General features: G+C 42.9%; 1 long non-coding RNA gene across 2 annotated transcripts; it reads left to right on the top strand.

Moving 5' to 3' along the window:
- The first annotated feature begins 259 nt into the window (after positions 1–259).
- Positions 260–26,292, top strand: LOC142071742 (uncharacterized). Of its 2 annotated transcripts, XR_012667932.1 has the most exons (4): positions 260–351; positions 782–960; positions 10,581–10,986; positions 26,082–26,292. It is a non-coding gene; the product is annotated as an uncharacterized LOC142071742 (long non-coding RNA). The 2 variants fall into 2 exon arrangements; XR_012667931.1 differs by lacking the exons at positions 260–351; positions 782–960 and adding an exon at positions 8,885–9,509.
- Positions 26,293–27,357: the final 1,065 nt, after the last annotated feature.

The raw sequence follows: 27,357 nt of genomic DNA, 5'->3' as shown, positions 1-27,357 counted from the left end.
CATGCTACTCCCCACTCCATGACAGCTGAGTTCCCTCCCTGTATTGCCTTAAACTTTAACTCTTGATTGGGGTGGGGGTGGGGGAGAAGGGGATTTCCATGTACATGCAAGAATCCACATAAGACAATGCTGACAGGCCAGGGCTATCTTTCATGGGGAAATACCATCTGTCTTGAGTGTGGGAGGGACTGTGCTGCAAAGCATCCCTGGCTTTAAGTTCTTCTTGCCCAAACATGTTCCTTTGTCCCCCAGAACCTCAAACAGGTGAAGAATACCTGATGGGCTTCCCTAGAGATGGAGAGGGGAGAAGTGGCAGCACCAAGGTTCAGACTTCCTTTTGGCAAATATGGGGTTAGTTTTGCATCTTTTATCCCCACCAGAGAAAAAAATAAAGAGGCTGGGATACAGCATGCCCCCTGTTTGCATCATCGCTACTCATTTCAACTAATTTGCAAGCCTCTCCAAGCTAGGGTTTCAGCTCTGAACTCCTTGTCCATGTTATCATTTCTCACAACCTACCATTAACATTCTTGCCCTCACACCCACTGTGATCATTCCTGTACTGTATGAAATGTGGTCACGAGGGCATGGTGACACCACCAAATTGGTCAAGGGGTTGTTTTTGTCTTTAGAATCTGGTTCATTCCCCCCTCCCATTTCTAAAATAGGTCCTCTGCTGAGGCTCTTTATCACGAAGCATGGCTATTCTGCTCAGCCTTGTCTTCATTACAAGTTAAGGTATTATTCATCATTATTTATTTAATATATTTGTTCTCAACAGTGTGTTCGCAGAAGAAGTTTTGAGAATCGGCTCCCTGAAGGTGTAAGCAGAAGAGAGAGACCCTGTTGGATCATCATCAACTACCTTTCCCTGCCAACGTAGGAGACAGCCCCCTGATCGAGGATACAGCAGGCATTACACTTGACTGCAGCCAATGTGCCACATCTGGATAGCCATAGGTATGAAGAATATCATCTACCTATACATAGTCAGTATGATGGGCAATAATCTAGCATCCTTACCCACCCATGTTGAGCACAGTGTACTGTACGCAGATTGTAGTGCTATTTGTCATTATTTGTTTTGATATAGCTTGAAAGCATCTATCCCCAAAAGTAGGCACTTGTACATTAGATCTGAAGTATCTAAAGTAATAATCATCCAAACATGAACACATATTAGATTATCCTTATAAGCCACCATATCGTGTAATTAAGTGTGCACAGCATCCTATAATTGCCTCAAATATGCCAGATGAGGAATGCAATTCCTACCTCAAGGGGCTTTTAGACTAAAGGCACAAGAGGGAACAATACAATGCACAGCTTAATGAATATTACGCAGGTGATCACTAAGTGGTGTGCCATTTCAGCTGCTATCCTACATCACGGAATGGGGGCGATTTCAATACGTTTTCCATCTACTTCTATTACTATTCATAAACTCGAGTGAGCCCTTCTCTGAAATGATGAAAAGGCAGCAGCAACTATTCAGTGTGACCTCTTTGCCTGAGAGGCTATATCCTCTGCGTATAGCAATGGTAAACAGTGGGACTAATCCTGAGGTCCTTTTCCAGTTTTTACTCATTCCTCACTGGGTCAAAACTCTCTCACACATCAGAGAAATAGAGTGTGTGAAATATAAAAAAAAAAACAAGCCCAAAATCTTCTGAGTTTGTTAATCGAGTCACAAAGAAGAACACTCGGTTTCATGTGCTGTTTGAAGGTTTATCATTCTGACATGACAAACATTCACACAGGCTGCTGGATTAGAAATCACTTCTGGACTCTTGGGGCCAGATTTACAAGAGTATTTAGATGCCTAAAATACTAGTAGGCTTTACAAAGTCCCTTACTTGGTTAGGTGCCTCGCTACCGTTGAAGTCAACCTGAGTTGCGAGTGTTCAGCACTAAGCAGGATTAGGCCCTTGGTGATAATTGCTGGCCACTTATCAAAACAAAATGGCTCATCCCTTGCAAAACGCTGGTTACCTGAGCTGTGTCCACCAGAGAACTACCAGTAAACAGCCTGGACCAGTGAGCAGGAGTGGGATGGAGTGCAGGAAAGGAGGAAAAGAAGGAGAGGTCTGCAGTGGTACCAGAAAATATACGAGCATGAACCAAAACAGTCCACTTCATCTCACTGGATTTCCAGCACACTTCAATTTTTAGCAGAACAGTTTGGAGGCATGACAATGGGAGGAGATCTCCAGCTGGTATAATGACTTGTGGTTGGGCCAAATCAGACCCCAGCTAACCCCAGGCTTGGGAGGAGCTTAACAGTAGCATTCAGCCACTTCCCCCTCTGGCTCTGCACTGAGAGGATCTCAGCTGTGCCTAAAGATTATATCTTTGATTTATAATGCAGAGTAGAGGAAATTAAGAATACATTAAAAAACAAAACCATTCCATCTTATTCCTGAAGACACCGTCTTTAAAGTCTGTGATATATTTTGACTCGGCATATATAATCAATCTGCTGATAGGAATAAAGTTAAAACCCTAACCTTCAACAGGAGTGTGACACTAGCTGTCTGCAGAAAAATCCATGTGGTAAGAAAACCAGTGACACCATTTTTAAGAACAGAGCAGGAGGATAAGAGGGAAGAGGTGGTAGGAGTTAGTCTCCCTGATTTTTCAGAATACCCACCCACTGATTCTGAAAAATCCACCCTGGCCCAAGGGAAAGAGGAAGTTTCAACAAACAAAATTAAATGATTTTTTTAACTTAAACAATGGACTTTATTCGTGAACGCGCTCGTGTATGTAGGTAGGTAGGGTAGCAATCAGTACATTCTGCACTGAAATACAGCCACTGCAGTGAAAGCGTGATCCATCAGTGTTCACATATTAAAAAGACCAGGTTATTCAAAGAACAGACCTTGCTCCCAATGCATCTGAAAATTAATCTGCTCAATAAGACAGTAAACTTTACTGCTTTACACTTCATAATGATTGTAGAGTCTTTCAGCACAGATCAGTTATTCACTGGGATTGTAATGGAGGAGTCCCAATGGAAAATGTCTATTGTGTCTCATGCTGTCTTCCCCCACACCCCCTCAGAGCTGTAATGTTCTCTTTTACAGAACCTAATTTGTGATCCTCCATATAAAGGATATTATCTCATTTGTCAGTGAAAGAAGAAACATTTTATCACACTCATCAAAAAATTATGTATCAGACTTACTAACAAGTAGGGTTTTGTTGACAAATAGGACTTGTGAAAGAGCGACTATGTTTTTAAGGAGCTGGAACAGCTGCTTTTATACCTCATATAGTAGAGTTCTAGATTCAGAGAAGAGGACAAAGGTTCTAATCTCCCCTTGGATTTTTGCTGCACATCTGTGTATGGTATAATTAATTCCTACTACTGTAAATAGACCAGATCTTGAAAGGCACTAAACTTCCTTAGCTCCTATGAAGTTGGGGTGACTCAGTATTTCGCAGGAGGTACTCAGCACTTCACAGGACAGCGGGAACCATACACTTTTAGTTTAGAAATGCCTTCGAAAAAATAAGGATAATGGACCAAAGCATGCAAGAAAACAATCATGGGAGATATGTACATATGAAGAAGAACTGGGTTGAAATACAGTACATCCATTTATATCTCTGGCCTCAGCGTTTATCTATTCTGGGTGCCTCAAATTGTGCTAACCTGGATGCCCTGTCAACCCCCTTCTATCACAGCCATTCTACCCTACACACTGAGCGCTCTCCCAGTTCCAATTCACCATACCACTGCTTACTCATTTCATCTGCGGTGACCACAAGTAGTGAGTCAATGACAATACATTTCTTTAAATTAAAACAATTATGTTTAGAGCTGGGCAAAAATTGTGACCTTCAAATGTCAAAATTTTAAAATTTTAAAAAGTGTACTATGTTTTCAGTCCAATTTTTGGCCAGCTACAATTTCAAAAAATTTCAAGTTTCAAAATATTGAATCTTGAAACATTTAGGGGAAAAAATGAGGAAAAACTTCCTAAGCAAAATTCAGCTTTTTATAGCAGCTCTTTCTACTTACTATGTCCTTTCAGGTCTGATTCTATTAGGACTTTTATTTATTAATGCAAGTCTTGACTCTGGCTTCAGGTGTGAAGATTAGAAAAAAAACCAATTAGCAATGGAGATTTTTTTATGTAAGTGCTTTCATCTCAGAAAATCCTGTTTATTTAAACGAAAAATGAAAGAAAAAGAAATGTAGGTATAAATCAATATTAATCCTTTAGATAAATTTGTAAAGAATACCACACAGAAATGGCTTCTTCTGAGTGCTGATGTTCTCCAAAAATGCAACCTTTTGCCTGCTGTGCTTAAGATCAACCGCTTTGAAACACTGCTCTATATTGACAACTTGCAAATACTATGCCTACCTGTGCATCAGTACTGTTGTAAAGCAAACACCTTAAAACATTAGTCAGCATTCATAATTTGTCTCTCCTATGTTTTATATAATGCTGCATTCTTCTCTAGATGTAGCTAGACACACAGACAGAATGTCCATCTTCAATTTCCAGTGATTTTATCCCACTCCTGGATTTCTGGAATCTTGTTCTCCACATTGATCTATAAGAATTTTGAAAACCCAGGGTGCTGTGAATGTGTAAAGTATGTTTATTGCCACTACAAGAATTGTAAAGGAATTAAGATAACAAATTCTCTGAATACCTCTCCAGAACAGCATGTTTCAAAGAAACGGGAACCAGTCTTTGTGCAACCCTCATTAGCACTTTGGACAGCTTCCCCCGGAATTCAAAGGTGCCTGCAGCTCTATTCGTTATTGGACACCACAACCCTTGTAGGGGTTGGAAGGGGCTGTGGTGCAACAGCAGCCCTTCAGAGGAATTCTGGATGACACGCAGAATTTCTCCAGTAGCTCTAGAGCAGCGTGTGGTGGAGTGGCAGCTCCTCCATCTTTCACAGTGGTGCCGTTCTGTAGGCTGGCGTGAAACAGGGGGCCAGGGCCCTGCCTTTACTCGATCCCCTTTGGAAAGGCTAGCACTGCTGGCTGCAGTAGCCTGGATCAGTTAATCTACTCCCTGTCCTGGTTGTAGATGGCCCTTTTGTTGGGCACAAATGGGTAAGGAAGATTCCTCATGCTCTTCCTCCATCTTGCATAGCTGCACAGAGGCAGCTGGAATGAGGCCTAAAATATGTATAATGCTCATATCCCCTCCAGCCATTACTAGAAAGATGTGAGTCTATTTATACTGAAAAGCTTACATACAAAAGTATCTACTGGTAAACCTTCCACTGAAATTCTCTCCAGGAGAGCTAGTCAAAGCTATACAGGTTCTATAAAGTTTGGGCAGCTGTCTGCTTTCAACTGCCTCCCGCCACCCATTTTTCCTCCATGTGATATATAATATAGCTTCAGGAGCAATTCTGGTTATAACATTATGGAAATGTGGCCTAGCTGGTTTTTATTTGAAAAGTTATTTCATTGCATCTCACTACAGATTTTCTCTCAACCCCGAGGAGTATGTAGCCCTTTTAAGTGTCTCCCATGCTGGGCTGATATTAGGCAACGCTTTATTTTTAGATATTTAACAGTCCTGATTACTCTATTTAAATTACACTGTTAGAAATGTAAATGACTTTACTTCTTTCTTCTCTTACTGCACAAGCAAGTCTCTTGTATCTTTTAAACCTGATTGCTCATATTTCATCTCCATTCACTTAGCCGATCCTGATAGATTAGTAAGTCAGACAACTTGGAAACAGTCGGAGCTACATAGAATTTGGATCCTATTCTATAAAACTACCATTGACTTCAGTGGTGTTGTTCTTGGTTAACACCAGTTTGTGAGATCAGAAGCCGGTTCTTAAATGTTGTGTCCCCTTCGTACAGCTTTAGTGCTAGTTAGTACACCTCTTACTCACAGTAATGAGCATTTGCTCATGGAAATAGTCCCGCTGACTTTAATGGACCCACTTGCAAGAGTAAGTGCTTGCCAGTGGGACTAAGATGGACTGCATATATGAGTACTTAAATCTTATTTGATCAATAGATTAACCTGTTGTTGACTTTCATTTTACCTGTCCTTGTAAGTGGAAATAAACCTGTCCCATTATGACAGAGGTTAGCAATCAGATTGTTCCACTCACATCCAATGTGACGTCATCCTTTTATTTTTTCTTGTATAGTAATTAGGACTAGGTGGACTGGACAATTTAAGAAATGACATTAACTTTTGCCAAGTACTACAAACAAACCAAACCCAAGCTCAGGCCCATCACTATGGAAAGGTAGCAGGGTACTTCTCCAATCCTGTCTCACCAGCTCCTCTCTGACCCTGGCATGCTCTGAAGCCTCCTTGATTCAACTGAGGAGTACCAAGTGGTAGCTGCTCTCTCTACCCTGCTGCTACAGCCCAGTAGCATCCCTGCTCGTCTATTTATACTGAAAAGCTCACATACACCTACTGTGTCCCTGCTGCATTGGTGTGAGGGAAAAGGAAATTAGTTTCTTTATTTGCTCCCCGCCTACTTCCCATCCGGCTATGATATTGGGACTAGAGCCTGGAAGGGGAGCAGGATCAGTGCTTTGCAATGTCCAAAGTGTAGCCAGGCAGGAGGAGGAAGGAAAGGAAGCCATCTTCTCCCTCAGCCTCCACCCCACTCCAGAAAGAAGGTTCAGAGATAAGTTGGAGGGCAGGGAGCATGGGATGAAATTGCTATAGGGTGGAGGCACTAAGTCAGTTTTCTGGGATAGGGTGAGGCAGTGATTAGAGTCATGGAAATTCTACCAGGTGAGGAGAGATGGAACAGACTGGACCCGGTCAAGACAGATAAGAGACCGATGAGAGGACATAATAGAGGTATGCAAAAAAAAAAAAAAAAATTGCCCCAGTTCCCGGGGAGGGGGGGCACGAGACAGCAGTCACAAAAAGCCCCCAGCTTCTTTATCACTGCTTCATTATTCTCCATCTTCACTCCCCGCTCCAGAATTCGTACATCCCAATACGATAGCTATGAAATATATGGTCCGTTCTGCATATTAGGCCCCATGCTGTATATAACTGAAATAACGAGGTACTACAAACAACAGCTTATACACGTCTCTGCATATCAGATCATTTAATGAGAGGCATGCAACAGTCCCTGATGCTTTACAGACTGTGTCTAGAAAGACCATCATCTTGTCAGTGCAGAAAAAAATCTGCTTCTCCAAGCAAACTGAATCTGCTTATCAGCTGCAAATAGAAGCCTTGAGCCTGGCAGTTTTTCAAAGAGTGGAACTGGTGAAAGGTGTTTCTAAATTACATCTGAAACAATCACTTGCTTTGAAGTTCTGATATGTCATGTTGTGCTGCCAATCAAGATATGCCACGAGCACATCTTGTTGCATCATACCATGTCTGGCATAACCAAAACAAAGCCTTATACAACATGTGCTTGACAGGACTGAATTAAGTGTCACCACACTTCAAAAAACAAAAATATCTTGAGAAGGTGCTAATATTCTGAGCCCTTATTTCAGTAGCAAATCAAGGCTGTGTGAGTAAGCTTACCTAGCAGCATCCTTAAAATAAAGTACACTCTCTCTACTTTTTCCTTAAATTTTCACGTACCCCTTCATCCTAAGGCTCGAGCATTTTCCCTTTTGTAATCAGTAGCTGTATCACAACACAAACCCTGCTTTTGACAGAGAGATGGCAAGTACTTGAAGAATGTACTTCTGCTATGTAACCCGATATTTGAGGTGAGAAGAGTAGGCGCTGAAGATGGAGGATTGGGACTGGGCATCAGATTTAAGGCCCGCAAGGTATATTGTGATCTAGTCTGGCCTCCTGCATAACACAGGCCAAAGAACCTCGCCCCGTAATTTCTGTATCAAGCCCTTAACTTCTATATGAGCTAGACCATATCTTTTAGAATGATATCCACTCTTGATTTAACAATTTCAAGTGATGGGAGACTCCGCCACATCCCTAGGTAGTTGTTATTGGTCTTATTGTAGTGCCTAGGAGCCCTAGGCAACAAACCAAGATGCCACTGTGCCAAACGCTGTACAAACCACAGAACAAAGACAGTCCCTTCCCCAAAATCTTACACTCTAATCATAAAATGAGAAACAACAGATGGGCTACAAACAGGGGAGTACAAGGAAACAGTGAGGCAGTATTTGTCAACAAGATAGGTAGTGGTCTCATCATACCAGCAGCCAAACATTGTCAAGTATTTTGTAGGCATCATGGCAGGGCACAATTTTAAAGAGGGATTTAAAGGAAGATAATGAGATCGTTCTGTGGATGGCTACGAGGGTGTCCTCCCAACTGTGAGGGACAGTAGGAGAGAGAACACAAAAGTACTTGTTTGGAAATTTAACAAGTGGGCAATGGGTGCTGGTATCTTGGGCCAGTTGACTTTGATTCTGAATGAGAGAGTATAGGTAGGGTGGGAATAGGTAGTGAACAGCCTTGAGAGTGAAGACAAGTGGCTTATGTTTGATACAATAGAAAAGAGGGAGCCAGTTAATGGATGCCAGGAGGGGGATGACATGACTGAAGCAATGGACTCGGAAATTATCTTTTCAGCAACATTCTGAATGGATAAATGTGGGGCAAAACTGCATTTGTCAAGGCCAGAGATAACGATGTTACTGTAAGTGAGACGTGAGGTAATAAAAACTTGACTGAGCATTTTTGCTGTGTGAAGGGATAGGAAAGGCTGTACCTTAGAGACATTATGCAGAAAGAATCTGCAAGATTTAGATGTAGCCTGGATGTGAAGACCTAGAAAGAGGGCAGAGTCCAAGCAGCCACCCAGTGATTGAGGAAGGAGGTAGCAGGAAGGATTTCTGGGAGAAGACTAAGGGCTCTATTTTAGCCATGTGGAGCTTGAGCTGATGGCTAGACATCCACGTGGAGGTGTCAGAGACACAGACTGAGAATTTAGTTTGGAAAGAAGGACGCAGGTCTGGAGTAGAAAGGTAGACTAGTGATTCATCACCTTAGACATAGTGGTTGACATGGGTGGCGGGTGGAGCCCCCCTTCGGGGAGGCTAGCCCCTGCTCTGCCCTTTCTGCCTGCTCCCCCATGGTGTGAGCTCCCCATACCCTTTGGCCGGAGGAGCCCCAAGCTGCCTTGAGACTCCCTCACCCTCCCACCCAGAGGAGCCGCGAGCCTCCCCCCCAAGAGGAGCCCCAAGCCAGCCAAAGCCCTGAGCCCCCCACAACACACCTGCTCGGAGGAGCCCCCAGCCAGCCGCCCCTCCCCAGACCCCAAGCCGCCCAGAGAAAAGCATACATCTCTATTCTCCTCAGCCACCCCGGAACCTGCATGGGGCATAATAAATCAAAAACTTCCCCCCCCAACCCCGCAACCAGGGGTCTGGCAGCTGCGGCAGCGCCAGGGGAGGCTCAGCCTCCCCTGGCCTATTATCCCTGCCGGCCATAGTGATTGAATGTGTTTGTGGGTAAGATTACCCAGAGAAAAGGTGTAGAGGGTGAAGAAAAGGTAACCAAGGATAAGACATGAGGAACCGCCATGGAAAGTTGGAGGTAAGTTATTCCAATAATTAATTCCTTCACTTAAAAATTATTTCCAGTTTGATTTTCAATATTGCCACTCCCATGCTTTAAAAATTTATAAATTAGGTGCTAAAATCTTGAATTTTAAAAAATTAAATTAAATGGGTTTTTTCTCTTCTGTGGTTGGAGACTTTAGGGTTCACATTTTTAAGCCCTGCTCTGCAGCTCTGAGGGCTAGAAAAAGAAAGTCCTGAGATTCTCAAATGATAAGATGATTTCAGAAGTTGGCTTTGAGAAAACCCCCCACATTGTGGAATTTGCATTAAAATTGCAAGTCTTGGCAATACTAGATTTTGTGTAGCTTCAACTTTCAACCATTGGATCATGTTAAGCCTTTTTTGCTAGATTAGAGAGTCCTCTTCTATCAGAAATCTCTGCCCCAGATAGGTACAATTAGATTGCTGTCAAGTCACGTCAACTTTCTCTAGGATAAACTAAATAGATTGAGCTTCTTAAGTCTGTCACTATGAGGCATGTTTTCCAGACTTTGCATCATTCTTGGAGCTCTTTGCTGAACCCTTTCCAATATTTCAACATCTTTTGTGAAGTATTGGAAAGGGTTCAGCAAAGAGCTCCAAGAATGATGCAAAGTCTGGAAAACATGCCTCATAGTGACATCAGAACTGTGCACAATATTTCAGTAATGGTTTCACTAATGCCATATACTGAGGTACTACCACCTCTCTACCCCTACCTGATATTCCTGTGCTTACACATCCAAGGATCACATTTGTACTTTTAGCTACAGCAACACACTGGGGGCTCATGTTCAGTTGGTTATTTATCATTACCCCTAAGACTTTTTCAGAGTTACTTCTTTTCAGGAAACCATTTCTCCCTGGTTATGAGTATGACCTACTTGTTTTCTTCTTAGATGTATGACCTTGCATTTAGCTGTTTTAAACCTCATGTTGTTCAAATAGCCCATTTTACCAAGTGATCCAGCTTGGTCTGTACTACTTACCTGTCCCCATCATTACTTAGCTCTCCACCAATTTTTGTGTCATCTTTTACCAGCAATGATTTTATATTTTCTTCCAGATCATTGATAAAGATACTGAATGGCATTGGACCAAGAACAGATCCCTGTGGGACCCTCTGACAGGGTATATCTACCACACACTGGCCCAGCAGGGGTTAATTGCGCACTGTGGGCTGAGGAGGCCACACTCCTCTGCCCCTGCTGGCCATGCTCAACCTGGAGACAGGATATAAGAGGAAGCAGCTCCATTCAGTTGGGCCAGACTGCTGAGAAGGAAGGATGTGCATTGCAGGCTCCCTCAGAGGAGCTGCCAGAGCCCCAGACCACGGAGGCCAGACATGCTGAGTCCCAGACAGATCCCCAGCTGCCTGCAGAAGCCAGAGAAGGGATTGAGCCTTCAGGAATTTCGCTGGTCGACGACCCCAGAGACCCAGAGGGCCCATGGACTACTGCATTGGAAGACAGGTAGGAAGTAGCCCAAGGGAAATAGACATTAATCTGGTTATAGGACCGGGAAATAGGCCAGTGTGTTTTGGCAGATCCCCGCTGACCCAGTGGTGAATACAGTCACCACTGATAGGACCCTGGGTGGACGCAGTGGAATAGGGAGGGCCTGGGTCACCCTACCTCGGCCACCACCTTCCTTGGGCAACTAGGCCCCGCAACTCCACACAGGAGGGCAGCTATAGGGACTCTGGCCACTGGGCCATGCTGCCCTGAGAGCAGGGGCAGCCCCAAGGGACCCGCCCCAGCTCACCTCTGCCTCCCTGGGCCTGAGCACGAAGCTGCCGCTTGCTTCTCAGCCCTCTCCGGCTTCTTGTGCGAACAGCTGATTTGCGGGAAGTCGCGGGGAGGGGTGCAGAGAAGCATAGCGGGGCGGCGCGTGCAGGGGAGGAGGTGGAGCAGAGGTGAGGTGAGCTGGGGCTGGGCAGGGAGTTGCCGGTGGGTGCTCTGCACCCACCAAATTTTCCCTATGGGTGATCCAGCCCCGGAGCACCCATGGAGTCGGCGCCTAAGGTGCCACTTTTCATGTGATCGGTGGGGGGAGCGGTCGCTCCCCCTACTCCCCCCCCAGCTACGCTCCCCCGCCCCTAGGAGCCAGAGGGACCTGCCAGATGCTTCCTGGGAGCTTCCCCAGGTAAGCACTGCCAGGACTCCTTACCTTGACCCCCGGCAGGTTCCTCTGGCTCTTAGAGGCAGGGTGGGCACCCACTACGGTGGCCCACGAGACCCTCCTGCCCAGTTCTGGGGGCAGACAGGGAACAGGGGAGGGGGGGCGTCAAGGAATGCGGGGGGTTGGATGGGGCAGGAGTCCTTGGGGGGCGGGGGTGGGCCACGACCCCCTCGCGGGGTGAGGAAGAAACCGGTTGTTATGATTTTGGCAGCTCATCACTGTGCCTACCCCACGACAAATACTCCCATTGGATGATGATTCTCTATTTACAAATTCCTTTTTGCAATGTAAGAGTTAACCAGTTTTTAAATCCATTTAATATGGGTTACATTGATTTTATAAAGTGCTATTTTTTTTTTTTTTTTTTTACTCAGAATGTCATGCAGGACTAAGTTAAATGCCTTACAGAAGTCTAAGTATATTATGTCAACCCAGTTACCTTTCTCCAATTCTTTTAATACTCTAGGGTGCAAGCTATTTGATTCTGCAGATTTAAAACCGCTTAACTTTAATAGTTGCTATTTAACATCCTCACTACTGATTACTGATAGAATAGAAAGGATTTAATTATCACTGTAAGATATGAATACATCATCTTGCTTCTTTCTGAATACAGAATAGAAATATTTATCAAATACTTCTACCTTTTCTACATCATTGATAACTGTACCATCCATGTCTAGTATCCTTTTCTACATCATTGATAACTATACCATCCATGTCTAGTACCATTAATAGAATTTTGATTTTCTTATATATTACAAAAATTCCTTCTTATTTCCTTAACTCTATTGACCATAGATTTTTCATGGATACCTTTAGCTTCCATTATCAATTGTCTGCATCCCTAACTGCTCATTTCTACTCATTGCTATCAGTTTCCCCATTTTTTCTATTTGTTATATATTGACTTTTTATTGCTGCTTTCACCTCCACTCTTAATCAGTCAAAAACAAAACAAAAAACCCTCCACCAACACAGTCTGTCTTTTATGATTGCAGAAATATTCTTTTGGAGCATCTAATTCTCCATTATCATTCAGAATTTTATGTTTAAATATTTCCTTCCGCTCATAATTGTTTTCAGCTGTGGTAAACTGGCCTTTTTAAAGCACTATGTATTTATATATTACTGGGTAGAATTATGTTCTGTTTGCATATAGCAAATTAAATTAGACCATGATCACTAACACCTAGGCCATCATCAGTTTTTGTTCAGTGATTGATTCATCTTTATCCATCAGAACAAGGGCTAATATAGTATCACCCTGAGTTGGTTCATGAGACTTTCATACGTCCCTCAGATTGAAATCTCCCTTGATAACACAATTTTTCTTTCTACACTTTTTATAAATAGATGTTTAGAGAGGTTCTCATCCTAGTCCCATATGTGAATTAGTGGTATTTAGCAGAGTCTTAACAGTACCCCATTCTGTGATTTATCAGTTAGTATAGTGATCCATAAGTATTCCAAGTTTTGTCATTCTGAATTGTCAGTTATTCTAAAGTAGGTAATTGTATACGTTATATAGTGTTCCATCCTTCCTCCCCTCTACCCACTCTCTTTCCAAACTAAGTTGTATCCAGTGATTTTAACTTTCCAGTTACTTGACTCATCCCTCAAACATTTCGATAGAAAATACAAAGTTGAGACCACCTCCTTGTGTGAGGTGCAAAAGTCCTGAGGCTGAACTTTAATTCAGGTCTTGTATGCATTCTTTCAAAATACCTTTTTTGTTTTAAAAAAAGGTGTTCTTCAGAGCACATGTACACAACTACTTGCACGCAATAGTAGAGATGTGTCCATATCATAACACCCAGATCTGGGTTCTGGTTCATGATCATATGCACTAGAGTAGGAGTACCTCCTTATTGAACTTGGATAAATATTCTACCCCAAACTATAAATAGGCTTAACTTCACTCAAAACTCAGCCCAAGTCACCTCAGAATTTATCAAAACTTTGTGAAAATGCACAGCAAAATCTGGGTTAGTAATGAATCCCAAAACCCGGAAAGATTCCGTATGTAAAATTTTCACACAGCTTTAATCCAAGGTGGATACAACATGGAGTTTGCGTAATTTGACAGCAAAACATATATGTGGTTGGACACCAAGAGTGTCAAATTCCTTTATCTCTGTGGAAGTTGGGGAAATAAGTTAACATTCACAATCAGTTCTAACTTCTTCAAATGCCGAAATAGACGTTTAAATGACATATATTACACTAAAAAGACTAAATCAACAAGTTAAAGCTCAAGAAGTAGATAGGATAGAATGTTTGCAGTGGGACCTTGTCTGAGATGGACCTGAAGTGGCCCAAAATTGATTTTAATGCACCTTGGAAATTCTTTTGTTTAATGTTCCCAATTTGTGCATGAATGTTTTGTTTCACAGACTGTGAGGGGAGAAAAAAATTGACTGCAGAAGATGTGACAGGTTTAATTATATTTGAGGATATAGAGGAGATCAAAGCTGAAGAGATAAAAGCAGCAGCTACTATATGGGCTGAAAAATATCTCCTGAATCATAAACACCCTTAAGTACAGTGCTTCAGAATCAGCCACCTTTAAGTCAGGAGAGAGTCACAGCTGAAATGAAAGTCCTCTAGTTACAATATTTTATGACTTGCATTGGCTGCCTTTGGCTACACAGGCACCAAAATGTCTGGGATCATTCACAAAAAAACAGTAAACCAAACATTTCCACCTAGGTCAGTGGCTCTAAAATAGCCCCCCCACGAGCGGTGTTGCTTGTGGATTGCTCTGCAGAGATGGCAGTTGGCTGTGGGCCAATAAAATCCATCTTTATCAGCAAATATAATTGGAACCCCTACTGCGGTAACAACTCTGTCACACTTTTCATTAGCTGGGAACGTTTTATTTTGGGAGGAACGGGTTTCTTTTCCTCCCAGGTTTCAGTGGTAATGTATGATCCATTAATAACAAAATGTATCAAAACTAATAGATCTTTTTGGATGTTTATATATAAAGAGAGTAAGATGTAATGATGTGCTGCCAACCTTTTAATAAAGGTCTCTCTCAAAATTATTTTGCCTCTGTCCCCCCTGCAATTACATACTCTATCCCCTGCCCCCAAAGCCAACAGTTCTGTACTCTTCCCCTAAAACAATCTTTCCATTGTTTCAGTGCCCCCTCTGAATCCATTAATCCTTCCACCCCCACCCACAGCCTAGTACCCTTGACGTATTCTTTCCCCATCCTTAACATCTCATGGAAGCTCCTTTAGTGGACTTCCTTTCCTGCAGCAGCAGCAGCAAGTGGTTGTCCTGTAGCCTTTACTGGCAAATTAGTCGTAGTCAGGTCATCATGTGGTCTCTGGCCATGGGGTGGATAGTCTCCCCTAGTCGGTGAGAGTGAGGATGCTGTGTGGAGTGAGTTTTACGTGGGTGCTATTGAAGGATCGTTGGAAAGAACTGGGATCCAGGCTTCTTCCCACGATTGACTCCTCAGGCACCAGCAGGGAGAGAACTGGGCTATACAATCTACAGTTGAGACTGCAGCAGTTTGGTCCCCTGTTCCCCTCCTCCTCCTCCGCCTGTGTTGCTCCAGCCACTGCCTCCCTACTGCCAGAGTCTTTACCCAGTGCCGTAGTCTTTCATTTTCATTGGAAAGGCTCTGGCAGCAGGATACTACACTGCTAAAAATAGTAGTGTAAATTGAGGAGGGACTGGTTGTATGCACAGAGAGCCATGTAGGGTACAAACCCTAAGGTTCTGGCATATTTGTGCTCTACTGACTTAAGCAATGCCTTGCCACCTACACTGCTCTTTATACCCTTGCTGGGGGTAGGACGCACAGTGTATGTACTCGACATGAGCGTGCAGTGGAGCTATAGCCTTAAAATCAGTTCTACTATGAAAACAGACATCTTCTTATTCAAGAGAACCACTCCCTTTATTCAGCATCGTAGTCCCTGATAACAAATAGGCATTTTGTTCATGCTAGTCCTGCAGAACAAGCAGTAATGGGAGAGGGAGCTAAATTCTATTTCTTCTCACGTGTCATCAACAGAATTGTTAACTAAATTCAAATTTCAGAGCTCAATTCTTCCCTCGGTTACACGTGTTCAATTCCACTGAACAGAGTAAAGTATAAACTGAAGACAATGGAATTGCACAGGCTAAACCCGAGGACACAATTTGGCCTGTAGAATCTTTATAACTGCTGCTGAAGCGTGAGAAGAAAAGAACCCAGCTTCACTTTCAGCTCCCACGTTGATTTCCTAGGGCTGGCAATTAGAAATAATATTTTGATCTCTGTGGAATAATTACAAATCCTAAAAAAAAACCCAAAAAAACTAGGAGTACTTGTGGCACCTTAGAGACTAGCACATTTATTTGGGCATAAGGTTTCGTGGGCTAAAACCCACTTCATCAGATGCATGGAGTGGAAAATACAGTAGGAAGATATATATACACAGAGAACATGAAAAAATGGGGGTTGCCATTCCAATTGTAACAAGACCAATCAATTAAGATGGGCTATTACCAATCAATTAAGATAGGCTGTTATAAGAAAAAAAACTTTTGTAGTGATAATCAGGATGGCCCATTTCAAACAGTTGACAAGAAGGTATGAGTAACAGTAGGGGGGAAAAATTAGCATGGGGAAATAGTTTTTACTTTGTGTAATGACCCATCCACTCCCAGTCTTTATTCAAGCCTAATTTAATGGTGTCCAGTTTGCAAATTAATTCCAATTCTTCAGTTTCTCGGTGGAGTCTGTTTTTGAAGGTTTTTTTGTTGGAGAATTGTGACTTTTAGGTCTGAAATTGAGTGACCAGGGAAGTTGAAGTGTTCTTGTCAACTGTTTGAAATGGGCCATCCTGATTATCACTGCAAAAGTTTTTTTTTCCTCCGGCTGATAATAGCCTACCTTAATTGATTGGTCTTGTTACAGTGTGTATGGCAACACCCATTTTTTTCATGTTCTCTGTGTATATATATCTTGCTACTGTATTTTCCACTCCATGCATCCGATGAGGTGGGTTTTAGCCCATGAAAGCTTATGCCCAAATAAATTTGTACTCCTTGTTTTGTTTTGTTTTGCTGATACAGACTAACACGGCTACCACTCTGAAACCTGTCACAAATTCTAGTTATTCTACCTGGATAAATCTCTTTTCTTTCACAGTCTAATTTTACCTTCATGAAAATAGTCAATCCCTTTACTCACACAATGGTTATATGGACAAAAGTTGATAAAATTCTTGAATACTTACCATTCTCCCCTCCTTCACCCTCGCTTTATGACAGTCTGCTGTTTCCCCTGGGAGTTTGCCTATTTTTGTATGAAGAGTGGGACTTTTTTGGTTTTACTAGATTTAATCAATTGCTTGATTAAAAATGAACAGATATAGTCCTTTGATCAATTAAGGACACAATATAATTACAGACATACCAATACTTTCCAAAGTCCGTCATTGTACATTATAATGATACTTTAATGATCAGGTGCATATCACACTTCAAAGAAATAATTTTTAAAATTTTTAACAGAAGCAGATTATCTATAATCCATGCAGTACTTTAAAAAGTCCTATGAGAATCAAACCTTCACAGCCCCACTGGGGTAGTCCCTTTGCAGTTGCTAGGAGAGGTTCTCTCTTTCCCGTTGCCAGTCCAGTCACTAGCAACCGCAGGGAGGCTTCAGCTTTGTGCTCAAATCTGGGAAAGGCTTATCAGTCCTACAGTGGGTATCAGAGGGACTAAAATTATATTTCCAAGTCCATCCCCCTACAAAGGATGCCCTTTCCAAAATAAACCTAGATACCTTGTTAGCTTTAGAGAAGGAGATAAGACAAAGTCCAGCGTTTCAGGCCTTAGAGTGAGCGCCAACAGAAAACTCCAAGGGACGGTTAAGCTGTATATATTCAATTCCCAAGTCCACTGGGGTATACTGACCAGTTTTAAATCTAAAGCCCTTAAACCTCTTTATGGCTGCCCAGCTGTCTTGCAGGGAAAAGCTCAAAGCCATGGTTTACAATGGGGATTTTCCAGCAAAAAATTAGATCTGAGCAAAGCCTCTGGTAGCTTGGATACATGGTTATGCTATGGGAGATTCCTAAGAAGATATACGAGCTACAGGAGACTTACTGGAAAGCAATACTGTACAGTAGGAGGGGCTGAGAATTAAGCCTGTGTGTCACTCCAAGGTTTTTCACCTCCGTTATGAGATCCATTCCTCATGTCCTAAAAATCTGGCAGTGAAAATGATGATTTATTTAACTGCCTTGATTTCAGCATAACCAGAAGAGCTCCTAAAGTAGGTTATTGTGTTCACACTCCATCAAGTAAGGGTGGTCAGCTTTCTAGTAAATCTAGAAAAATCTATATTACAGCTGTAACGTGGGCAGCCACCTCACAAGCACCTCTCATGGCCACAGGTCATTCTGCAGTACCCTGCCTCTGTTTTCCCCTCTGCAAGGCTCTTAAAAAACTCATCCAGTTCAAAGAACCCCCTACTGGGGTCCAAATCATTGAGTCCTCAGGTGCATATTAACCCTCTAAACCCTAACCCCAGTTCAGTTCTTGCTCCTGATAATCCAAGACTCTTTCAAAAATAGAACACAAATTCACACAGGCTTCATCCCAGTTTCAGCTGGGCACAGCCCTGCCTCCTTGAGTGACTGTTGTTCTGCTTTCCAGCACCTCCAGCTTTGAGTTTATCTTTCTCTACAGACCTTTCCAGCTGGTCCTTTGTGGTCTCTCCCCTGCTTGGACAGGGTCTCTTCCATGCATTCCTGCCAGGAGAGCTGTCCTCACTCCTTCCTACTTCTTGAGCTTTTACCCATGCTGACTCCGGGCTCTGCAAGAGCCTTCTTACACCCTGCAGGGTTTCTACATCTGCAGTTTCCTGAGCTTTCCCTCTTCACTACAACTTCCTGCTCCTTTTGTAGTGGAGTCAGGTGATTCCTCACGGGAGGGCGTCAGATCCTGTCATCAGGATTGGCTTAGCGACCCATTGGGCAAGCCACCCAATTACAAATACCTTTACCTAGATTTTACTTACTGGGATTCACAATGGATTCCAGTGTCTTGATTCTAAACTTTCACAGTGCCCAGTCCAAAAGGAGTAGACAAAAATGTGACCGGATGTGATGCATGATATTTCTCTTCTCTCAGAAGTGTCAGTGTATTTTATGTCACATCTAGAGAATTTATACCTTATTAGGTAATGGAAGAGAGGTATTTTTCTTTAAATTCTATATCTATTAAAGTCTATTTATAGTTCACCGGGTTTCTACAATAAAACACTTTACCTTTGTTGAGGATATTAAAGTTCTATTTTCATTTCCTAGTTGCCTTAGTCTTTCACCATTCAACATAGGTAGGTACAGAAGATAAGCCCTTCTCAGAGACATCAAGAAAATCTGTTACCTTTAAAGCAACACCCTTCAGAAATCAGTACATAGATTATGCTGATCCACTGATGTGGTTTCTTTTTAAAATTTATAACAGATGTGTCAGTAATCTTTATTTTTTTCAGAATATGCTGTGTGATACAATACGTTGCAACCCCTACTACAAATTATTACTGTTTATGTTGCCAAGGTCTGGAAATATTTTGTGTTTTTAGCTATCACAATTAGGATATAAGAATTAGAGGTAAACTGTCTAATTGTCAGCAATTTCCTAGTAATACATAATAAACTAAACAATTTATTAGGACCCCACTGATTCAAGCATTGTTGATGTAATCTGTATTATGTTTGATTACACAAAGTTAAGAAATCCTTTCAGTTCAGACTGAGGCTTATGACAGATATAAAAAAGGATAAAAAGTATCTCAGGTCTGGAAAGGTCTGGGTAAACATTGGCCATGTTTGACAGTTGAACATATCTGGAAACTCCACCCATAATCACATCTATTCTGACATGAATATGGATGAAAACAAAAGAGAAAAATACGAGTAGCTCTGCTGCTTTGCACTCATACAAAAAGCCACGAATACTCAGTGTCTGATTTCCAGTGAGGCTTCAATCTGGGCTCTGCTTGTGCAGAAGCATCTCTGCCTGTAGAGCAGCCTCCAGACTTGCTTTTCCAGTAATAACACCTGCCTGCTCAAGGTGATGAATCAGGCCCTTAGCATATAAGTGATGATTTTCATATAAGTAGGAGTTTGTTCATTGGATTCCGGGAAGCATTCCCCAGTATATTAACACTTTTAAAATGGTCACAGTTTGAACCAAAACAGTTTAATATTCTCCATTTTAAAATAGTCATCTTTCAATTGAGTTTCTCTGTTTATATTCACACTAGCACAACAGACATTACTGTGCTTTTGCATCATTATTTCTCTTTCACACTGTACAGTACGTTCTGAGAGTGTAAGCAAACCACGTCAGAAATGGACAGGAAAAGTTTCTTCTCGTAGTTCTACAAATGGACATGAGTTTGGATTAGGGCTAGCGCTTAACAGGGGCTAGCAGAATCACATGATCATAATGAAGTTTAGAAGTGTTAGCTCACTATAAAATAAATCCATGGTTGTTAAATCACTTTGGGGACTTTTTTCTCATACGTACCCCTGGTTATCCTAAAAAAAGATGTGAACTGCTAAAAAAAAAAATAGACCAAATTCTGCAGTAACTAACCCACGTAGTCCCACTGAAAGCAAGAATTCTTTTGGCTATAAATCACTGGAGAATTTGTTTAGTATTATTCAAATACATATAGTCACAGTCTGAGATCATTAGCCACAACCCACAGTGCTGTTTTGTTTGGAAAGTTTTCTGCTATGTTACATTCACCCCCAACACGTACAGTTGTGTTCCCTGACTCCATGCCAGAGCCCAAAATGTTGCGTCTGTATTGCATTGGATTGGCGCATGCGCACACACACACACACACTTTTCATGTACTACAGAGGATCATCAACAAGAGAATTAAATGCTAATATATCATCAAATCATAGGCTTTATAGAGATCATAGAATCACAGAATATCAGGTTGGAAGGGACCTCAGGAGGTCATCTAGTCCAACCCCCTGCCCAGAGCAGGACCAATCCCCAGTTAAATCATCCCAGCCAGGGCTTTGTCAAGCCTGACCTTAAAAACCTCTAAGGAAGGAGATTCTACCACCTCCCTAGGTAACGCATTCCAGTGTTTCACCACCCTCCTAGTGAAAATTTTTTTCCTAATATCCAGCCTAAACCTCCCCCACTGCAACTTGAGACCATTACTCCTTGTCCTGTCCTCTTCTACCACTGAGAATAGTCTAGAACCATCCTCTCTGGAACCACCTCTCAGGTAGTTGAAAGCAGCTATCAAATCCCCCCTCATTCTTCTCTTCTGCAGACTAAACAATCCCAGTTCCCTCAGCCTCTCCTCATAAGTCATGTGTTCCAGACCCCTAATCATTCTGGTTGCCCTTCGCTGGACTCTCTCCAGTTTATCCACATCCTTCTTGTAGTGTGGGGCCCAAAACTGGACACAGTACTCCAGATGAGGCCTCACCAATGTTGAATAGAGGGGGACGATCACGTCCCTTGATCTGCTCGCTATGCCCCTACTTATACATCCCAAAATGCCATTGGCCTTCTTGGCAACAAGGGCACGCTGCTGACTCATATCCAGCTTCTCGTCCACTGTCACCCCTAGGTCCTTTTCCACAGAACTGCTGCCTAGCCATTCGGTCCCTAGTCTGTAGCGGTGCATTGGGTTCTTCCGTCCTAAGTGCAGGACCCTGCACTTATCCTTATTGAACCTCATCAGATTTCTTTTGGCCCAATCCTCCAATTTGTCTAGGTCCCTCTGTATCCTATCCCTGCCCTCCAGCATATCTACCACTCCTCCTAGTTTAGTATCATCCGCAAATTTGCTGAGAGTGCAATCCACACCATCCTCCAGATCATTTATGAAGATATTGAACAAAACCGGCCCCAGGACCGACCCCTAGGGCACTCTACTTGACACCGGCTGCCAACTAGACATGGAGCCATTGATCACTACCCATTGAGCCCGACAATCTAGCCAACTTTCTACCCACCTTATAGTGCATTCATCCACCTCATACTTCTTTAACTTGCTGACAAGAATACTGTGGGAGACCGTGTCAAAAGCTTTGCTAAAGTCAAGAAACAATACATCCACTGCTTTCCCTTCATCCACAGAACCAGTAATCTCATCCTAGACGGCGATTAGATTAGTCAGGCATGACCTTCCCTTGGTGAATCCATGCTGACTGTTCCTGATCACTTTCCTCTCATGTAAGTGCTTCAGGATTGATTCCTTGAGGACCTGCTCCATGACTTTTCCGGGTACTGAGGTGAGGCTGACTGGCCTGTAGTTGCCAGGATCCTCCTCCTTCCCTTTTTTAAAGATTGGCACTACATTAGCCTTTTCCAGTCATCCGGGACTTCCCCTGTTCGCCACGAGTTTTCAAAGATAATGGCCAATGGCTCTGCAATCACAGCCGCCAGTTCCTTTAGCACTCTTGGATGCAACGCGTCCGGCCCCATGGACTTGTGCACGTCCAGCTTTTCTAAATAGTCCCTAACCACCTCTTTCTCCACAGAGGGCTGGCCATCTACTCCCCATGCTGTGATGCCCAGTGCAGCAGTCTGGGAGCTGACCTTGTTCGTGAAGACAGAGGCAAAAAAAGCATTGAGTTAGCTTTTTCCACATCCTCTGTCGCTCGGTTGCCTCCCTCATTCAGTAAGGGGCCCACACTTTCCTTGGCTTTCTTCTTGTTGCCAACATACCTGAAGAAACCCTTCTTGTTACTCTTGACATCTCTTGCTAGCTGCAGCTCCAGGTGCGATTTGGCCCTCCTGATTTCATTCCTACATGCCCGAGCAATATTTTTATACTCTTTCCTGGTCATATGTCCAACCTTCCACTTCTTGTAAGCTTTTTTTTTATGTTTAAGATCCGCTAGGATTTCACCGTTAAGCCAAGCTGGTCGCCTGCCATATTTACTATTCTTTCGACACATCGGGATGGTTTGTCCCTGTAACCTCAACAGGGATTCCTTGAAATACAGCCAGCTCTCCTGGACTCCTTTCCCCTTCAAGTTAGTCCCCCAGGGGATCCTGGCCATCCGTTCCCTGAGGGAGTCGAAGTCTGCTTTCCTGAAGTCCAGGGTCCGTATCCTGCTGCTTACCTTTCTTCCCTGTGTCAGGAGCCTGAACTGAACCAACTCATGGTCACTGCCTTCCAGATTCCCATCCACTTTTGCTTCCCCCACTAATTCTTCCTGGTTTGTGAGCAGCAGGTCAAGAAAAGCTCCCCCCCTAGTTGGCTCCTCTAGCACTTGCACCAGGAAATTGCCCCCTACATTTTCCAAAAACTTCCTGGATTGTCTATGCACCGCTGTATTGCTCTCCCAGCAGATATCAGGAAACTTAAAGTCACCCATGAGAACCAGGGTGTGCGATCTAGTAGCTTGTGCAAGTTGCCGGAAGAAAGCCTCATCCACTTCATCCCCCTGGACCGGTGGTCTATAGCAGACTCCCACTACTACATCACTCTTGTTGCTCACACTTCTAAACTTAATCCAGAGACACTCAGGTTTTCCTACAGTTTCGTACCAGAGCTCTGAGCAGTCATACTGCTCCCTTACATACAGTGCTACTCCCCCACCTTTTCTGCCCTGCCTGTCCTTCCTGAACAGTTTATAACCATCCATGACAGTACTCCAGTCATGTGAGTTATCCCACCAAGTCTCTGTTATTCCAATCACGTCATAATTCCTTGACATCACCAAGACCTCCAGTTCTCCCTGCTTGTTTCCAAGGCTTTGTGCATTTGTATATAAGCACTTGAGATAACCAGCTGATTGCCCCTCATTCTCAGTATGAGGCAGGAGCCCTCCCCTCACAGACGTTCCTGCCTGTGCTTCCTCCCGGTATCCCGCTTTCCCACTTATCTCAGGGCTTTGGTCTCCTTCCCCCGGTGAACCTAGTTTAAAGCCATCCTCACTAGGTTAGCCAGCCTGCTCGCAAAGATGCTCTTCCTTCTCTTTGTAAGGTGGAGCCCGTCTCTGCCCAGCACTCCTACTTCATGGAACACCATCCCATGGTCAAAGAATCCAAAGCCTTCTCTCCGACACCACCTGCATAGCCATTCGTTGACTTCCACGATTCGACGGTCCCTACCCAGGCCTTTTCCTTCCACGGGGAGGATGGACGAGAACACCACTTGCACCTCAAGCTCCTTTATCCTTCTTCCCAGAGCCTCGTAGTCCGCAGTGATGTGCTCAAGGTCATTCTTGGCAGTATCATTGGTGCCCACGTGAAGAAGCAGGAAGGGGTAGCGATCCGAGGGCTTGATGAGTCTCGGCAGTCTCTCTGTCACATCGCGAATCTCAGCCCCTGGCAAGCAGCAAACTTCTCGGTTTTCCCGGTCAGGGCAGCAGATAGATGACTCAGTCCCCCGCAGGAGAGAGTCCCCGACCACCACCACCCGCCTCCTTCTCTTGGGAGTGGTGGTCGTGGAACCCCCAACCTCAGGACAGTGCATCTCATGCCTTCCAACCAGCAGAGTCTCCTTCTGCTTTCTCCCCCCAGACGTATCATCTGGTCCACTCTCCACAATGGTACCTGTGGAGAGAACATGAAAGCGGTTAGTTACCTGTGTCTGCGTTGCTGGATCCTGGACATTCCCCCTTCTTCTTCTGGAGGTCACATGTTCTTCACTGCAAAATTACATTGCATATCACTTTAACAAAAAAAAAACCCAAAAAAACCCACCACCACCTACACCAATACACCAACCAAAAAAAAGCTCTCAGTGCAAAGTAGAAGGGCTTTCCTTAGTTTTCTCTGGAGAATGAGCTTTGACCTATGTGCTCTACCGGGTCTTTGAGAAACTCTGCACAAAGCACTGCTGGTAAATCCTGACAAGCTTATACAGAATTTGAGTCAGTGTCTTTCACTGATAAGGGAGCCTCCCTGAAGCCAACAGAGATCACAGACCTGATATAGATGTAACATACTGGAAAAAGGCACCTTTGCTATACTGTACACAGAGTCTTTTAGATAAAAAATCTTTTAAGAGTTGAACATAAAATGAAGGCAGGCAGCCGGCATGTTATTTGCTGGAAGATGGGAAGGGCTACTTCAGAGTCATTTTAGCCTCTAGAGTAAATAGAGCATTTAAGCGGTTTTAGAAACATGTATTATATATGAGAGCAGAGCCAGTGCAGAGTATTGAATAATCCATATCTATGACTAAAAATAACAACCAGTGGATCAGATCCTTGGCTATGCACTCTGGTGGTACAAGTAGTGTAGAAAACCAGCCCAACTGGCCACCCAGGGATTCTTCTGGTTTGGGGCAGAGGGGGGGATGTCCCTGGATGGCATAAAGCTGGTGTAGCTGGCTCCTACTCCAATCCTTCCCATTGAAAAAGGGTGTGCGGAGAGTCGTAACCACGAGGAAGGGGTGTGACCAGGGTACTACAGCACTGTGATGAGCCCAGGTTGGCATATTAGCCCCTTGGGGCAATGGATAGCTTGCCCCCAATCTGCTCTAAACTACATTGGAGATGAGGAAAAACGTGTCCCAGAATTAAGTAGCTGCAAATGCTTCCTTTGCAGTTCCTCTCTTCCGCTATAGTCAACAGCTATTGTGAGCAGCTGTGGACTGAGCTCTGGCACTGGTCAGCCCCAGTTGTGCCTGTTCAGAACTATTTTGATTGATCACACGGTTATTTATTCAGAGCACGTACATTTAAAATAGGCATCAAACTTTGTGATAAATACTGTGATTGAACTTCAAGTTTCAGGCCACAGCAAATTATTAGAGAGAAGTTTAAAAAAAAGGTAGGCAGCTAAAGTGCTTATCACGGAACGCGATGGCATTCTTTTGTCCAGTGATGGGAGAGTGTCTCTGTTGTGAAGGTGATGTCACAGAGCGGATGTTTCATTTGTGAGTTCTGGAATGTTTCCCCTCTAGAAAGCCAGGCCCTGGCAATTGCGCCATTATCTGTGGTTTGACTTGAAGGCAAATCTTTCCACGGTTTTCCTGCAGGAACTGTCACAATTCACAGTTGTGATTAAACACACGTCTCGTGCTGGTCAAGACTCCTCTGTGATATGTTCCGGGACTGAGTTCCTTTCCATTCTATTTTTACATGTTTGGCAATTATATGGCAATAAGTTAAACTTGAGAAATGCAGTAATGTGAAAATGAAGAAATACAGCTTTCCTGTTGAAACAGTATAGTTAAGGGAAAGAGCCAGTTTTTTGTGTGCTCCCAGTAGCAAGTGATTAATAATAGTTAATCTGAGAGAGGTGACACATGGCTTTTCAAGTGGATTATAAGGATCTCTATTAGGATGGCTGTGAAATAAACATCTTAGATATGACTTACTGGTCCAGAGGGTTCAGCAAAGAATGCTTTCTCTTATTTCTACAGGTATTTTTAAAAAGATGGAGTCTGCTGGCACAAGAATGTTTTAGAAGTAACTGCATTCACTGGTGCTCTCAGTTCTCGCACAAGAAGTCAGCTGATAATTCCAAATGAAAAACAAGTGGTGAAGGAAGGACCCGTATGCTTCTTTGTCTGTCTTGTAATACAGAGAAATAAACAAAAGAACGGTAAGGATGATTATTTACAAGGAAGCTTGTTGCCCATTAATAAAATACAGAACAATTCTGACAAACTCAATCAACTGTAATACAATAAGGTTTATTATTACCTTATTCTAGCCTTAGCAATATTTCTTTAAGTAATGAGTAACTAACAGCCACTTGAAGCCTAAGTTTGTTTATGCTTTCAATAGCCCCACTCCCTCACTTCCGTCCAGTCTTTCTGGTTACTGTTGTGGGTCCTTAACTACTTTTCAATTCTTTTTCATAAGGTGAGAGAAAACCCACAAACCTCAACAGTGATAACATTTTGTAACCAAGAACTCACTTTTAGAACAGGCTACAGCTGTGTATGAAGTAAGCCTCAGTGCTTCTTTCCCAGAGTTGAATAGACTATTAGCTCATTTTGTTTCACTACAATAGGATTAATTGCCCGGGGACTGATGTTAATGTGTTGCCATGAAAATGCATAGCACTATGTAGCACTTTTTATCTTTAAAACTGCTTGCAGACATTAGTCATTAATGCTCACCATCCTTCTAAATCAGTAAGTACTGTTATCCTTATGATATAAGTAGAGAAATTGAGGCAAAAAGTTTGAGACTTACCCAACTCCAAAAAAAAACAAAAAAAACCCAGCACTGAAAGAGCTATGATTACAGATGTGGGGTTTCTGTCTCTCTGTCCTATGCACAGATCGTGCACCCCTCTGCAATTCCTTTCCTGTCACAGTTTGTCTTGGATGAATTTCCTATTTCTGGGATTCTGCAATGACAATAAATGGGAACATTTCTTTAATCTTATAGAACTAAACTTTGACTTCTATGGTCTTGTCTAGACTAGGAAAATAGGTAACATAGAAAGGCCCTAAATGTAGCATAGCATTCTAATTCATGGTAGAACTATCTACTGTATACCAATTCTGCCTTTTTTTAAAAAAATAAATAAATAAATAAAAAGAAGCGTACTATTAAGGAAAGAATATTGCATTTTGTATTACAGCTATTGGGCTTTGAATAAATATTTTCTCAAAATAAAATAATAGAATCACAACATTTAAGTAAAAAGAAAAGGAGTACTTGTGGCACCTTAGAGACTAACCA

The sequence above is a fragment of the Caretta caretta genome, chromosome 4 (genome assembly GCF_965140235.1).
Source record: "Caretta caretta isolate rCarCar2 chromosome 4, rCarCar1.hap1, whole genome shotgun sequence".
In the NCBI taxonomy this organism is placed as follows: Eukaryota; Metazoa; Chordata; order Testudines; family Cheloniidae; genus Caretta; species Caretta caretta.
The sequence above is the reverse complement of the archived record's forward strand: the minus strand, read 5'-3'. Positions and strand labels throughout refer to the sequence as shown.